The 11,599-nt window shown below is 48.8% G+C and overlaps 1 protein-coding gene across 1 annotated transcript in view; it reads left to right on the top strand.

Moving 5' to 3' along the window:
* Positions 1 to 2,022: 2,022 nt before the first annotated feature.
* Positions 2,023 to 11,599, top strand: part of LOC115083208 (zinc finger protein 845-like) — a 171,475-nt gene continuing 161,898 nt past the window's right edge. The window contains exon 1 of the mRNA XM_029587014.1: positions 2,023 to 2,151. The gene's annotated coding sequence lies outside the window, so the exon portion shown is untranslated. The remainder of the gene's footprint in view (positions 2,152 to 11,599) is intronic.

The following is an 11,599-nucleotide window of genomic DNA, read 5'->3' as shown; positions in this document are numbered from 1 at the left end:
ACCGTCCTCTGTGGTTCCTCCTACTTAGAATCGCTGTGATACTTAAATCTACTGTTTGCCGTCTTTAAGAATAATGATATAATGTAATGGCTTGATGGGAAAAAAAAAAATTCTGGAAGAACAATATGCACGCATAACAGACACGCTCCTGGCCAATTTCGCCCCTTGCTATTTGTATGTATATTGGATGAAATTGACCAGAAGCGGGATAAAACAGATGCTCATAGGGCCAGATTTTAAAACTTATGCGCGGGCGTAGATTTGTTCGCGCAACCCAGCGCGAACAAATCTACGCCAGATTTTATAACATGCATGCGCTGCCGCTCGTATGTTATAAAATCCGGGGTCGGCGCGCGCAAGGGGTGCACACATGTGCACCTTGTGCGCGCCAAGCCCGAGGGGAGCCCCGATGGCTTTCCCAGTTCCTTCCAAGGCCACTCCAAAATCAGAGCTGCCTTGGAGGGAACCTTTTCTCCGGCCCCTCCCTTCCCCTATTTAACCCACCCCCCAGCCCTACCTTTGTTGAAAAAGTTATGCCTGCTCGAGACAGGCGTAACTTGCGCACACCGGCGCGCCATGCCCCAGCTCAGGCCGCTGTGCAGGAGCACTCGACCCTGCCCCCGGACTGCCGCCATGCCCCCAGCCACGCCCCCGATCCGCCGCCACCCCCCTGGCCACGCTCCGGACCGCCCCTTTTTGCGAGCCCCGGGACATACGCGCGTCCCGGGGCTTGCGCTCGCCGCCGAGCCTATGCAAAATAAGCTCGGCACGCGCAGGGGCAAATTTTCTCGGGTTACGCGCATAGCCTTTGAAAATCTGCCCCATAGTGAGCACACATTGCAATTGTGGGTGTCCAATGCATTTGAGTGCTAGGGACGTACAATTCTTTCCCAGCGCGTCCTTTTTAATGCAGCAGCTCATTTAAATATTGCATCGGGCGCCCAGATGTGGCCGGGCACTCATTCTGGACGCACATTTTCACCCCCGTCTTATTGCATCTGCCCTTTGGAATGTTAACAACTTTCCTTGGGAAATGCAAATATCAGTAGAGTTTGCAGGGGAATGCGATTGTCCAAGGAGGGGAGGAAGAGAGGGGCTGGGAGAAAAGCACATTTGAAAAGAAAAGGAAGTTGGGATTCTGAACTTGGAAACAGAGCTAAAACCTTAAAAATACAGCAAGAATCATTCATAAATTTCACTTAAGTAGATTTTACTCATGTACCAAGGGCATTCTCTTTATACCTCAGATCCCCTGAATGGCTAAAGATTCTCACTTGGAATTTAATTAAACAGGGCAATCCAAAAGCCTAAACAGAATTAAGCAAGCTTTGAAATTTCTGTAGAAAGAGGACGAGAAGGCAGACACATCGTTACTATATTTTTATGATTTTAGTTCCAATCCCAAGGTTGGTTAACTTCTTTAGAATTTAAAAAAAAGCTCTTCTCTCCTTGCTCCTCCCAGGACAATCATATCCCCCTCCTGCACACCTTGATTCCCACTGATATTTATATTTTCTAAGGAAAGCCCTGTAGCGTTGCAGCCTGAATGACCAAACCTGTTTGCTCCAAGTCTGAAGTGAGTGCATGTCAGATGTATACAGCAGTGGGCTATGAACCAGGGTTCAAATCCCACTGTCGCTCCTTGTGACCTTGGGCAAGTCACTCTACCCTCTGTTGCCTCAGGTACAAATTAGATTTTAAGCCCTGTTGGGATAGGGAAATACCTATAATACCTGAATGTAATCCGCTTTGAGGTACACTTTGAAGAGCTGAAATGTGGAATACAAATAAAGATCTTTCTCTATCTTTTTAAAATAATTGGATTTACCACAGTAGATGAAAGATGCACAATAGCTACTGGTAAAATTCACAAGGCAGTTTATGAACGTGAACAGGATGTTCTTCTTGCTTCTGGGAGTTGTAGTTTTCAGCTTGTGCAGAGCCCGGGGGGAGGCGACTCGATCCAGGAAGGACTCCAAATCCCAGCATGCCATGTGCAGCTCATTCTAAGAAACAGCAGCCATAAGGAGGCGAAGAGAGAGCTCTCTCCTTAGGCTTTCTGATGTTCCGGCACCAGGAGCTCAGTCTGCAATCACCTGATAAAAGCTGGGGCAAGCAGTGCAGGAAATGTCCGCAAGGAGTTCTGCTCAGGTAGGAGTTTGCAGGGAATGAGCCTGGGGACAGAAAACATCCTGTAGAGTCCCTGACAATAGATTTACCTGGGACTGGGAAGCTTCAGTATTTTGTGGCACTGAAAAATTGTACGCCAGGAGAATCAGGTCTGTATTTTTGTATAGGTACAGCAAGAATCGAGGGGTGGCATATGGGGCAGATATCCACCTGCTGCTTGGATATGCTGCTGTCCCACAGGGATAAAGAGTGCAGCTGCCTGTGTGGCCCCTTTCCTACTGGACCTCCTCTCCATCTTAAGGTGGCTCGTGACCTTAGACCAGCCGCCCTCCCTGACTTCCCACTGATGCTTTGAGCCACTCAGGCACCACGTTGCAGAGAGGTTTGAAAGCACAAGTCGGGCACTTGGTGACAGAGGGCGTGTGGCCCGAGGCACCACCTCCTGCCAGCCAGCCAGGATCCGCTGCAGTGAGAGCGGTATGAGCATTTCTGGAAATGTCTGAGTTCTGCTCATCCTGGATGGCTGGGAGATGGGGGGGGGTGTTACACATTAGCTTTCTCTCTCCACCTACCCACAGACTCGCACCCATTCTTTCTCTTCTCCCTCCCCACCACCCCCGGTTTGATCCCAGTACTCACCCACCTTGCCCTCAGGCTGACAGGCCCTAGCACCGGCCCCCTTCCCCAAGGCAGACTTAGCACTGTTCCCTCTCTCCCCAGGTAGAACCCAGTACCCCTCCCCTCTCCTTCCTTTCCAGGCCAGACCCCAGCACTCCCCCCCCCCCCCCCCCCCTCTTCCTCTTCTCCTTCCCTTACCGGACCCCACCAGCATATAACCCATCTCAGGATGGGGGGGAGGAATGGATGCAGGAACTTTCTCTCTTCCTGTCCTTCAACTGCCTCTTGACATTCATCCTTCTTTTCTTCCCCCTGCAGATGTTCTCCCTTCTTCTTCCTGTTGGTGCAGACCTTATCCTTCCCCCTGCAGATGAAGTCTCTCCCCTCTTGCTGTAGACCTTTCCTCCGTTTTGATTCTCAGGGCCAGTTCTCTCCCTCTCTTCCCCCTTCATCTAAGAAGCCCCAGTCCTGCTCCTCTCCCCACTGTTTGAACCTCCCCCTCCTTTCCACCATGAGCCAAGGATCCCCAGTGCTCTCCCTCCCTCCTCTTGTTTGATCCCCAGTTCTCCAATAGACCTAGGGGTCACAAAATGAAACTCTAGGGAGGACGACTCAGAACCAACATCGGGAAATATTTCTTGACGGAGAGGGTGGTGGATGCCTGGAATGCCCTTCCAGAGGAGGAAGTGGTGAAGACCAAAATAGTGAAAGAATTCATAGGAACATGGGATAAACCCTGTGGGGATCCCTAAAGGCGAGAGTTAGAAATGAAGAGAAGAGTGCATGGGGGTAACTGGCTGGTGCGGCAGTTACTGCCTTTACCCTGTTGATGCAACTCCATCGTTGCTCTTTGCTTCTGCGGTAGGGGGGAGCGGGGAAGGGGAATTAGATTCAGACAGTGACCAACGAGGACCCCGACGTTTGTGATCTGGGAGAAAATACACAGGACTGCTTCTACGCCCAAGTCCATGAGCAGAGCACGTGGCACAGCACTGTCTGACTCTTCAGGAAGGCTCATCACCCAGGAAAAATGTTGCTAGCGTTAAATCTTTATGGGTTATCCTAAGGCTCGGGGATAACGTCACAGAGCAGCAGTTGCTACCCTTAAGAGAAACACGAGGGTAACCTGCACGGTGCGGCGGATACCACCATGGGAGGCTTACTGGGCAGACTGGATGGACCATTTTGGTCCTTGTCTGCCGTCGTTTCCGTGTTGCCTTTTCATAGGTAAGGTTGTTGCTGTTTTGAGTTCTGGGAGCTGGAGCTGGAAGTTTGCTCTGTAGGCTCTGAGTGACTTTTTTTTTTGCAGGGTTTTCCATGACTTCACAAAGCACCTGGTAATGGAGGGAGTTTGTGTTAACGTCACTGAGAACTTTAATTATTTTTCTATGGCGAGTAGTAAGGAGAAACAGTCTAGCTCAGCCTAGCCAGCCGTTTCAGAGATCACCTTCAACCAGTGCAGTTTGGATTTTGTTTAACATAGAAATGACATCAGAAAAAGACCAAATGGTCCATTCAGTCTGCCCAGCAAGATTTTCTTATGGTAGTAACTGCTCCTCCATGCAGGTTACCCCCCCCCCCCCAAGCCTTATGTTAAGGGTAGTAATATTTACAACCAGAACCAAGCAACTTTCAAACCCATAACACAATTACTGCTAGCAACATTTTTACGGGGTGAGCAGCCTTCCTGATAATTCAGACAATTCTTCTTGAACGTGCTTTGCTTTTGGGACTTGACCAAGGAAGCAGTCCTGTGCTTTTTTTTCCCTAATATCTGTGATTCAGGACCCCGGACCATAAAAGTCAGGTCCCAAACACCGGATGTTGTCCGAATCCAATTCCCCCTTCTCCCCACCCCCCCAACCCCCCCCCCAATCAAAGCGGAGAGCGGTGCTGCAGTTGCACCAAAATCGTGTAAGCTAATTGGTTAAGGGTGGTAATCCCCATGCCTTCTGTTAGAGGTAGTTACTGCCGCTCCATGCTGGTTACCCCATGTCCCCTTTTCTTCATTTCCGCCACTTGGCTTTAGGGATCCAGAGTGTTTATCTCGTAACTTTTTTTGGAATTCGTTTACTATTTTCGTCTACACCGCCTCTTCTCAGAGGGGCATTCCAGGCATCCACCACCCTCTCTGTGAAGAAACGTTTCCTGGCCTTAGTCCTGAGTCCTCCCCTCCCCTTAGTTCTGTTTGCTTTCCAGCGGGAAAGGTTTCTGAAGGTCTACATCATATCTCCCCTGCACCTCCTCTCTAAGGTATACATATTCAGATAATTTATATATATGCATGCTTATCTTAATAATTTTTCTGCAATCCTTAAAAATCACAGATGGCACATTCATCAGGCACTGAATTTGTGTGTGTATTTTACACACACACACACATGTGTGTACATTCAGTGTTTAAAAGTATGATGATTCTTCTGGGAGGGTTGATCTTAACTATTAAAATCTTAGGGGTGGCCTATGGGCCTGAAAGTTAGTTGGGTGGGGGACGGAGAGCACAAAGCTAAAGGTTCATCTAGGTTGCCAGCCCTGTGTAGATTTGCTGTAAAAGTTCTGACAGCAGATGTAACAGGTTGTGCTATATTAACTGCACTATCTTTCTGTGCCAGAAAGACAAGAATATGAATATTTGGAAGGGGGGTGGTTAATGCAGTATTTTCAGTTTTAGAGAATTTGATTTCAGTGTGTGACAGAGGTAATGGGCTCAGACATCTGGGTTCCAGCTGAATATCCCGGGTGACCCCTCGTGACTCTGGATCAATTTGTGGTAGATATAGAAGAGGGCTTATATTATTATTACTATTATTATTATTATAAGGGCCAGAAATATATTTAGAAAACTCCACTGCCAGAGAAAATATTTTCCTTATTTGTTCTTGCTTTTTTTTTTTACATTTTTTGTTGCTATTTTGCTTATTTGGTTTGGCTTTTTTCTTTTGTTTTTGCCTTGTGTATGTGGCAGGGCCTCCAGAAGGACCCTGTGTCACGGAAGGCTCCTCAGAAAAGATTTTGGGTGGAGGAAGACCTCCCCCAAGTCTGTCTGTTTGGATTTTGTAGGTACATTTCTGTAAGAGAGTAGAAACTATCCATCGCTGTTCTCTGTACAGAGGAGCAAGCGTGATGGCGCTTTTGAAGGGCACCGGATGACATCCATTCTGGTAGAAAGTACATAATGCGTTTGCACTGTGTCAGTGTGGGAAGAGTGGTTAATGGCTTTAATGGGGGATGCCTCCTTTTAAAGAAGATGGAGAGGAGAGAGCCCTGTGGAGGGAGTGCTCCTCCTATAGAAAATGCTAGGTTGAGGATTTGGCAGGAGGAGTTGGAGGGTATCCGGCCGATGCGTGGGTTCGCCTGGGGTGGCCGGGGGGGGGGGGTTCCCCTTCGAGGAGGAAAGGCCTGAGGCAGAGCGGTGTGTCTTCCAGAGGGGAAAAACTGACCAGGGGACCTGCCCTGACTCCTGGCAAGCGTAGGATGGTTTGGAGACCTCGCAGTCCATGGGAAGGAACTGGAGCGAGGAAGCCCCATGAAGGGTACGAGCCAGAGAACCGGGGGTGTCCCTTGCTAGTGCCGGTAAGAGCATAGAGAGGAAACTGATGAATGGTCACTGAGCCCTAGAGGCATGGGTGGAAGGGGGGGGGGGGGTCCTGAGGTTGGTGGCGGCTCCTGGGGCTGGAGGCTTGCTGAGAAAGGGGGAGGGAGAGCGTGAGGCTACCTGCCTGTTATGCACAGGGAAAAGAGGGGAGTCTGGGGATACAGGGAGAAGCAAAGTACAAAAGGCATTCAACTGCCCCTGGGGAAAGGCAGACGATGGGGTTGGAGGGGAGAGAAACTGAAGTGCACCAACTTGGAGGTAGACCTCGGTGGGGGGGGGGGGGTGTTATCCTGTCTGACCTCAAGGTAGCAAAACAGTTTTGCTAAGGCGGTTGCTGGAGCCAGAGAGAGGCTAAGGGTCATAGGGAGTGACCCCGCCAGCAGAAAAAAGGAAGTCCTGACGCCTCTGGAGACCTCGGCTGGAATCTTATGGCCAGATCTGGAGGCCGTACCTCCTGAAGCGATTCAGAGAGAAGCTGCCCAAATAGCGCAGCGTCTACGCCAGGAGCCATAGGAGAATACTGTTTGAGAATCTAAATATGTATTGCCCTGGGGGAGATATGATCGAGACATCCAAATACCTCAAAGGTGTAAATAACGCCCTCGAAATGAACCTTTTTTTTGGCTCCAAGGTGGTAGGACTCAGCACCGTTAGAAAATATTTCTTCATGGGAAGGGCGAGAATGCATAGAATGGGCCTCCCGGTGAGGGTGGTGGAGATGAAATGGTAATGAAATTCAGGAGCGCATGGGATAAGGATCCCTAATGGTGAAGAAATAAGGGAGGAGCCAGAGATCATTTTACTCCTGGGGGAATCTTGTGCAAAAAAAACGCAAGAGTTCTTCACACAATATTTTACAGTTCCGCATGCTTTATATTTGCGAAATAGCACAATATACTGCAGATCGCAGGCCTTAAGTTAGTAATTTGAAATACAATATGGAAAATAGTTATGACTCAAAGGTGCAGAATTCCACTAGGAGTTCGCTGTAAGAAGAGATCTTAAGGCCTTCCCACTTTCTCTTCCTGCTCCCCTAGCCTGAATCCCTCCCCCACCAAGCCTCACTCTCTACACTCTGCTCCACCTCTCCAGCCTAAACCCCTCCACTCCCAGGGCTCGATCCCTTCCACTCTATCCCCAGACACACATTCCACCTCCCCTCCCTGCTGGCCCGGCCCTCTGTCCCCCCCTCCTTGCTCTCTCCCCTAGGGCCTAACTTCTTTCCTATCCTGTCTGTCTCTTCTCGCCCCTGGGGCCAGATCCCTGGGCAGGCACACTATTTCCATCCCTGGGAACTTCTGAGTTGTGGTCACCCTGAGATTGCTGTTCATTAGCAGATGGCAGGGAGGGAGAGGAAACCATGAAATAAAATGTATCTGCTTTCTCTGTTCCACCTCCCACGGTTTCTCTCCCTTTCTCCCACCCACCACCATTGCCTGTGTCTCCCACCATAATTCTCCTTCCTCTTCCCAGCCCTCTTTCTTCCCTATAAGTCTCAGCTCCATGACTTTTGCATCCTCGCTCTGCCCTTAGCTGAGTGAGTCCCAAGTCCTGGAACCACAGCTGCGGATTGAGTTTTGTGTGTGTGTACTGCAGTCCCTCTTCAGCTTCTCCCCACAGGCTGCTTGCAGTGTCTGCTCCAGGCTCACCCCCACTTCTCCTCCTGTTTTCTGCAGGCTTACTGAGGAAAGGGAGTGGCTGAGCTGTATATAGGGAGGCCCTGAGATTTCTAGTGCTTCCCCTGAGAACCTTTCAGTGATGCAAATTCTCTGAGTCTCGTGAAATCCTGAGAGTTCCCAGGTATGACTATTTCACTCTTCTCTCCTTCCAGGCCTGACCTCCTCCTCTGCTCTCAATCTCTATCTCCCTTCTCCATCCCAAGGCCTGTTCTTCTCTGCTTTCTCGTTCTCCTCTTTTCCTAAGCCTGCTCCCTCCCCAACTAACCCTTACCAGCCTCCTTCTCACTGGTGTAGGCTGAAGCTGCTGTGGCGCTGGTCCATCCTGACAAGGCCACTGCCCTATGCAAGATATCTCAAAATTCTGCATTGCAAAGTTGTGGAGAATTCCCCCAGGAGTAGGCATTGCACCAGAAATCAAATTGGGAAGAAAATATGGGCCTTCAGGCCCTTGTCTGCCATAATATCCTCTGTTTCTGTACTCGGCTTATTTGTCAGCCTCTTGGATAGCAGAGTGTCAAAGGCCTTTTTGAAATCTATGTACATACCATCCAGTGCTCTTTCCTGATCTAATTCCTTGGTCACACATTCAAAGGAATTGACATGACCGTCTTCTAGTAAAACCATACTGCCTTGGATCTTGTAATCTGCTGCATTCAAGATATTGCACTAACCTTTCTTTTAGCAGTGATTCTATTAATTTGTCCACTATGCAGGTCAGCCTGCTTGTTGCTGGTCTTCTGTCTTTTTTTTATTCTTGCATCTAAAGAATGAGTTAGCAGAAGCATTGGAAGCTGCCTAAATATCCCATGAAGTGTTCTGCCTGGGCCCATTGCCTTGCCCACTTTTGGTTTTGCTATTCCAATAAGTACATAACACACAAGAAGATGTGATGCTGGGGTCAGACCAATGGCCCACTGAGCCCAGGATCTTACCTCCAGCAGTGGCCAGCCCGGTCACTTGAATAGTACCCGACAGATCCTAAGAGGAAAGTCCATTCCATGTTTTTCATTCTCAGAAGTAAGAAGTGGACACATCCCACTGACTAGATAATTGTGTCTGGAGGAAGTGGTGAAGACAAAAGCCGTCAAAGAACTCAAAGGGGCTTGAGATAATACTGTGAATCCCTAAAGGCTAGAGGTGGAAATAAAGAAAAGGGTGCATGAGGGTTAACCTGCATGGAGCGGCAGCTGCTACCCTAACTGAAGGGCATGGGGATTACCAACCGTGACAATTATCCTTCATTATTTTGAGGTAACTGCAGCATCTCTCTCCGCTTCGGCAGGGGGAATAAAGGGTAATTGGATTCAGACAACAACCAATGCTGGGTCCGGGATACTGATACGCAGACCTTATGGGAAAAAGCTCATGACTTCCTCTATGGCCAAGTCCTAAAGCAAAGCACATTCAGGCAGCATTGTCTGAATTATCAAGAAGGCTGCTTACCCTGTAAAAATGTTGCTAATTTTTTTTTTTGTATGGGTTTGACAGTGCTTTGTTTTGAATGTTAATATTACCACCTTTAACATATGGCTTGGGGGTAACCTGCATGGAGCAGCAATTACTACCATAGGAAACTTACTGGGCAAGCTGGATGGACCATTTGATCTTTTTCTGCCGTCATTACTATGTTACTATATCACTGGGAAGGCAGGTCCCACCTACAGGATCACTTCCTGCCTTGTCAGACTGATGTTCTCCTTCTGGAGAACTTGGGCCCTCCACAGCCTTACATGGGCTGCCAGACTGAAGGTTGGACCACTCCACTCTCTCCCTGAAGGCTTCCTCTGTATAACCTCTTGTCTGGCCCAGCAACTGGAGGTCTGCCACTGGAGCCTCCAGAGATTGCACTCATTCTCTGAGAGCTAGGAGCTCTTTGCATTTTAGTATTTCTATTCCATCTGGGGCACTACAGCCACCAGATGGCATATTGATAGCAGAGTTTATTAAGGGAATCTAGCCTATATGTTAAAAATGTGGCACTCTTCGTTGCATGGAGGTGAATGCAGTGTGAGTGACAAGGGGATCCAGTCCAATAAGGGGAGATGTTAAGAAGAGGATTTGACAAGGGTTTAGGAGCTGGTCACTGAGGAAGGGGCCTCTGGAGGGAGAGAGCCCCTGGAGGGTCCAAGGAACTGGTGCTGCAGGTTCCAAGAGATTTTCTGAGACGTGGTGAAGCTGATAGGAGTTTGGGGTGCTGCAACAAGCCCTTAAGGAATAGCAAACCAGGAGCAGAGAGGAGAGGAGGAGTCCCAAAGCCAGAGACAATTGGAGTAAAAGTGAGAAGCTATGATAGAGTTGCTCAGCAACAAAGAGAGAGAAGGGTCTGAAGTTCGTGTGTGGCTGAGGAACCGCATCTGTCTCTACTGAGGGAGGGAGGGAGGTGTGAGTCGTGAGCTGTGTGAGTATTTGGCGTGAGAGAGGGAATTTATTAAAGAGGCTCTGGCGTGGAAGATTGGGGATAAAAGAGATTCGGAGAGGTGAATTTTGAGAAAGCCATTGTGTATTAAGTCTGGGACTGCAGAGGACCTGGGAGAATTAAAGATGAGGAATAACAGTGGTGGAATTAAGGGGTGAAAGAGAAGGGACTGTGGTTTTTGTGATTTGACCAGTGGTTTTCCTCATCTGGCTAATGAAAATGATCTGTGAATTGAGTGACATGTGTTTTTTTTTTTACATAGAAGTGACGGCAAAAAAGGACCGAATGGTCCATCCAGTCTGCCCAGCAAGCTTATGGTAGCATCCGCCGTGCCATACAGGTCGCCCCCATACTTAGTTTCCCAGAGCATCAAAGTTACGGCCCTTGTTGGTCGCTGTCTGAGTCCAATTCCCAGGTACCTCTTACTGCTGAAGCAGAGAACAATGTTGGAATTGCATGAAAAGTATCAGGCTTATTGGTTAAAGGTAGTAAAAGCAGCATCAGCAAGTTACCCCCATGCACTCTTTTCTTCATTTCCATCCTCTAGCATTTAGGGATCCCCACAGTGTTTATCCCATGCCCCTTTGAAATCCTTCACAGTTCTGGTCTTCACCACCTTTTCCGGAAGGGCATTCCAGGCATCCACCACCCTCTCCGTGAAGAAATATTTCCTGACATTGGTTCTGAGTCTTCCTCCCTGGAGTTTCATTTCGTGAACCCTGGTTCTGCTGATTTCTTTCCAATGGAAAAAGTTTGTCAATTGTGCATCATTAAAACCTTTTAGGTATCTGCAGGTCTGTATCACATCTCAGCTCCAGGGTGTACATATTCAGGGCCTTCAACCTCTCCTCATAAGTCATTTGATGGAGACCCCCTCCCCCCTACCATTTTGGTCGCCCTTCTCTGGACCGCCTCCATCCTGTCTCTGTCCCTCTTGAGATACGATCTCCAGAACTGAGCACAGTACTCCAGGTGAGGCCTCACCAAGGACCTGTACAAGGGGGATTATCACCTCCTTTTTCTTACTCAATATTCCTCTCTCTATGCAGCCCAGCACTCTTCTGGCTTTAGCTATCGCCTTGTCACACTGCTTTGTCGCCTTCAGATCGCTAGACACTATCACCCCAAGATCCCCCTCTTGCTCTGTGCACAACAGCCCGT

This window comes from Rhinatrema bivittatum, chromosome 2, assembly GCF_901001135.1.
Source record: "Rhinatrema bivittatum chromosome 2, aRhiBiv1.1, whole genome shotgun sequence".
NCBI lineage: Eukaryota > Metazoa > Chordata > Amphibia > Gymnophiona > Rhinatrematidae > Rhinatrema > Rhinatrema bivittatum.
This window is presented reverse-complemented; position numbering and strand designations above follow the sequence as displayed.